Source organism: Arachis ipaensis, chromosome B7 (genome assembly GCF_059453495.1).
Source record: "Arachis ipaensis isolate K30076 ecotype BB chromosome B7, ASM5945349v1, whole genome shotgun sequence".
NCBI lineage: Eukaryota > Viridiplantae > Streptophyta > Magnoliopsida > Fabales > Fabaceae > Arachis > Arachis ipaensis.
The window spans coordinates 39,089,335-39,094,818 of NC_142442.1; the positions used below are offsets into that span (position 1 = coordinate 39,089,335).

At 38.7% G+C, this 5,484-nt stretch overlaps 1 pseudogene; it reads right to left on the minus strand.

Annotated features, from left to right (window-relative positions):
• Positions 1–3,048: 3,048 nt before the first annotated feature.
• On the minus strand, positions 3,049–3,626 carry LOC148550903 (uncharacterized; annotated as a pseudogene).
• Positions 3,627–5,484: the final 1,858 nt, after the last annotated feature.

Consider the following 5,484-nt stretch of genomic DNA (forward strand, 5'->3'; position numbering starts at 1 on the left):
AATTGAAAATATAAAAAGGAAGTAAACTAGAAACTTGAACTTAATAGAAACAATCCACACACCTTGTATATATAGCATTACATGTTAGTTAACAACACTTCATCAAAGAGAAACACTAGAACTTTAAAGCCATTCAATATAAGTTTTACATTGAGAATAATGAGAATTTTTAACTAAACCTGCATGACATACATAAGTGATAAATGATTTTTGAGCTAGAGAACACATAGCCTGTGAGTTTTGAGCTTAATTGTATGGTTACATTCAAACCATAATTTTTATTCCTGTGTGTTCCGCCCTTCTTTTATATTCTGGTATTCTTTACTTTGTTTTAATCTATATATCCGATTATAGAATGTAGATATATACCAAGAGAGTGATTGAGGCCATTATTTGATTTTAGCTCACTTATCCCAAAATAGACTACCTTTTATATCACCCTTGTTGGCCCCCTTGAGCCTTTAAATCCCCTTTTTATTCTATTAGCCACATTACTAGCCTTAAGCAGAAAAACAAAATAAAATCCCAAGTTGAATCCTTGGTTAGCTTAAGATAGCAAATTATGAATAGTTTAAATATGGGAAACCTATTGGGAACATGGATGATAAAAATAAGAGGTAGAAAAATTGAAAAGAATAAAAATAACTCAAAATAAGAAATTTTGGGAAGCATGCTCATGAGAAATCAAAGTGATTAAATTACCATGTACATTAAAAAAAAGTTATTTTTCAGTATTTAATAAAGGGGATACAAAAGAATTCCCCAAATGCAAAATAAAAGTAATGCACATGGGATAAAAATAAAAATTGAAACATGAGCATGTAACACCAAAAGTGGAAAAAGATGGGAAAATAGGAAGTATGTATGTTAGGTGAGATCTTAGTCTAATTGAGGATTCACTTATTAGCTCACTTAGCCTTATACATATATCCTTACCTTTACCTTGGCCCCATTACAACCTTAATTAAAGACCTCATGATTTTTAGTATGACTGTATTCGATAATTGTTGATTGGTTAGATGAAGAACAAAGTTATAGAAAGGAAGAATAAAAAGAGGAATAGAGTGATTAACCCAATAAACATTGAGTGACTAGAGAGTAAACACAAATCCAGTGAGGGTTCAATAGCTCATTAACATTTATCTCTGTTTGAATTATCTAATTGTCTTGCAAGTTCATAAAATGCTTTTTCTTCCATCTCAATTGTAAAAGTGCTTATTGATTATCTAAGGCTTGGCTATATATACATATATGACTCCTTGAGAATGTGAATTAATTTAACTACCTGTAAGCTTTATATATGAGTGAATAAATTAGAATTGCATGACTCATTTAGGTAGTTGCATTTAGAATAGGTTGCATTGCATGACATTCCATCACTTTAACCTTACTTATTACCTTGGATTTAGCATGAGGACATGCTATTGTTTAAGTGTGGGGAGGTTGATAAACCCATATTTTATGATATATTTTATGCTTAGTTTGAGTGATTTATTCAATCCTTCAGCCACTTATTGATATTAATTGCATGGTTTTACTGCTCCTTCCTTATTATGTGATGTATGTGAAAAACATGTTTCCTATGCTTTAAAATTAATTATTTTAATTACCTTTATTTCTATTCGATGCCGTGATTAGTGTGTTGAGTAGTTTCAGATCTTCTAAGGCAGGAATGACTCAAAGGATGGAAAGAAAACATATAAAAATGGAAGGAAAGTGCAAAACGGAGTTCTGAAGAAACTGGCATCCACGCGATCGCATGGACGACGCGATCGCATGCCAAGCGCGAATCAACAGCGACGCCGCCGCATGACTAACGCGACCGTGCGCCTTAAGCAGAACGAATATGATGTGGTCGCATGATTGACGCGACCGCGTGGCAAGGAAAAGCTCCGAACGACGCGACCGCGTGACCCACGCGGACGCGTGACAGAGGCCACGCACCAGAAATTGCAGAAAACACTCATAGCAAATTCTGAAGCCCTTTTTGGCCCAAATCCAAGTCCAGAAGGCATAGACCAGAGGTTATGAAGTGAGAGAATGCATCCATTCAGGGGGAGCTCGTGAATTTAGTTATTTCCCATGTTTTAGATCTAGTTTTGAGAGAGGTTCTCTCCTCTCTCTCTCTCTCTCTTGTAGGATTTAGGACTTCTCTTAGTTTTAGGAGTAACTCTCAATCCCAGGTTCTTTATTTTTATTTATTCTTCCAATTTAGTTTATGAACTCTTCTTGTTAGATTATAATTTCCCTTATTAATGTTATTTGAGGTATTTCAATTCATGATTGCTTTCTTTAATTTATGTTATTGTTGCTTTACATCCGAAGGCATTTTTACTCCAGCAAATCTACTTTTTCCTCTTTTGGTCTTGGTTAAGAAAGCAATAACTCAGGAGTTATCTTATCTCAACATAATTGATAACTGTTATCTTTGCTAATTGAACTGAGCTTCAATAATCCCAACCTTTTCTTAGGAAATAAATAGGATTCGAAGATCAAACTAATTAGTCCCTTGACTTTCCTTTACTTTAGTAAAGGTTGACTAAGTGAAATTAAGATTCAACTTTCATTGTTATTGATAAGAATAACTAAGTCTGGACTTCCAATTTCTCATACCTTGTCAAAAGTTTGCTTTACAGTATTTATTTATTTTAATCGCCATTTAAATTATTTGTCATATTTGTTCCTCATTCTTGAAACCCCAAATTTACAATCTCCATAACCAATAATAAGAACATACTTCCCTGCAGTTCCTTGAGAAGACGACTCGAGGTTTGAATACTTCGGTTAACAATTTATTTAGGGGTTTGTTACTTGTGACAACCAAAACATTTGTACGAAGGGATTTTTGTTGGTTTAGAAACTATATCTACAACGTGACTGTTTTATTAAAATTCTTTATTGGCAAAAATCTTGAACGTCAATAACAAAACAGTATTGCTTCAGCCATATCTCAAACCCACTTAATATATCATACAGAAGTACTCAAAAGCACAATTAAAGTCGAACTTACCAGTATCCGAGGTTCTGCCGAAAGGCCACACGAAGGCTTCATTGACACCCATTGTCAGCTTGACGGCACTGGACATGGTACTTTAACCAGTCCGATTCGATAACTCGGTACTCAGCACTCCTGCGAATACTGTAGTTCTTCACACCCTGAAGTACTACCTCTCGACTTTTGAACCTGTGGCCGACCCGAAACTTAGCCTGCCGTCTAGATTGTAATCCTCTTCACCCGTGTCAGAAAACAGAGTCCTCTCATGCATGGCATCCAGATCCAAACTGTGATATTGACTTGGCCCCGCCGATAGCGCCAAAATTGGGTGAGGTGGAGGCAGCACATGGCGCGCCATAGTCTGGGCAGGCGTCTCCGGCACAAACTCGTCCTCATCGCCACCTTCGGAAGAATCACTGTTCACAAAATTCGCCACGTAATCTTCGTCCGACTCCTCCTCGCCCTCCTCCGCCTCATCCACTGGAATGGCGACATGAATGGGTGGTGGTGCGAGAGGTCGGTCGTCTTGTACATAGGTCGAGTGTACAGAACCACCACGACCACTATCTCCCACCTGGGCGGAAAGCTCCATTACCTGTTCCGCCATGATCCTCCCATGGATGTCGAACATCAGTCACACATGCTCGTCCTCTTGAAGTCGGAATAGTTGAAACCGGAAGACTCCATTACCCATGGGTGCCAACAACCTGTACCCCACCCTTCTGATCTCCCTCACTGCTGTACCACCGAGCTTGCTCAATATCAAACTCTTCAAATCCGACAACGTATTCACACGCTGAGTTTGAAACAATATCGAATCCTCACACTCAAATCTCACCCTGTTATCGCCATTTCTCATACGGCAATTGGGATAAACAAGCACAACTATGTATACACTGTTACTGGCCATTGTACACTTGTTTTCGTAAGAAAAACGAGACAGAAAAAAGGATAGGAAATGTTTGTGGAGAAAGCCAAAGGTTACACATCCTTTTATAGCCCCAACAAATTTGTCTTCTTTTATCTTGTTTACTTATAAACGAAATGGGCTACTAATGTATCTCGTTTACAGTGTAAACAAGATAAGTATATCTCCTTTACAGTGTAAACGAGATATACATGTGTTATGCTGACGTGTAATATCTCGTTTACATATACATAGAATATCATCTCATTTACAGTATAAACGAGATAAGACAGGAAGATTTAAATCGATAATTAATTTTAAAATTATTTATTTTATTTATTAAAATAAAAAATTCGCTAATCAACTAGTACAATAATAGATACTTACTTTTAGCAGTAACATGTAGTCCCTAAATAAACTTTTTGTCATGGTTCTGAAAACCGGACCGGACCAGCCGGTTCGACCGAATTAACCAGAAACCGGTCTTATAGCCGGTCCAGTTGACGCGCAAAACTGCCTTGCAAAAAACTGGTTTGAAAACCGGCCGAACCGATGGTTAACCGGTGAACCGGCTGAACCGGTCGGCTCAAAAGACCGGTTCTCTCAAAAAAAAAACGTAAAAACCCCACCCCCCAAAACACCCGACCCTCTCCCTTCTGTCTCACTCTCACATTCCAACCAAATCCCTAATTTGCCTAACCTTTGAGAGAAAACACCGCGGCCACCATCAGCTCCCAGCCACGCCCCACTAGCCACCGTCAGTCCCCCCAGCCGCAGCCACTCTTCTCTTCCTCACCGTCTCTGCTCGTCACGAAGCCCCACCAGCCATCGTCACCCCCAGCCGCCGCCACTCTTGTGTTCACCATCTCTGTGCTCGTCGTAAAGCCCGCCTCTGTGATCGTTGTCATTGGCAGTGACAGAGGGTGTCGTCGTTGTCCTCGTCGTCGATCTTCTTCTCCTCTATGTCACGCAAACGGTTACTCAATCCTCTTCAAGTGCATCTCTCCTCCGTGAATCTCTGCCTAGAGCCTCGCCGTGAAATCACTGCTCGGGGACTCGCCGTCGCAAAATGATCATCTTCCGAGCTTACTCTATCACCGTCGTTCCTCCTTCGCCCTGTCTCTGGTAATAATTAAGCCACTGCCTGCTTCTTCAGTTTCAATTTCTAAGATTCTGACTTCTAAATTGGGATTGTGTTCTGAGTTGGATTGCTGCTCATGTGGGTTTGAATTTAGTTTGGAGGTTAAGTTTGGATTGTTTTGGTTAGGTTTTCTGTTTCTAGATTCTCTGGATTTGGATTTGGATTTTGAATTTAGTCGTTTATTGAATGTCTGAGTTGTGAGTTGCTGAATGATTCTGTTCAATATTTTTTCTTGAGTTAATTTTGTTCATGATTTTTTTGTTGTATGTTAAAGATGGAACAATCACAAAGTGGTCAACAGCCACCAAATGATTATTGATAATTGATAACTTACACTTACATAATGCACTGAAGGTGTTTGAACCTTTGCTCATTTGAATGATACATATCTTTTGTGCACTTGATTATGCCATTGATTCTTGTTAGTGGAAAAAATCTTTT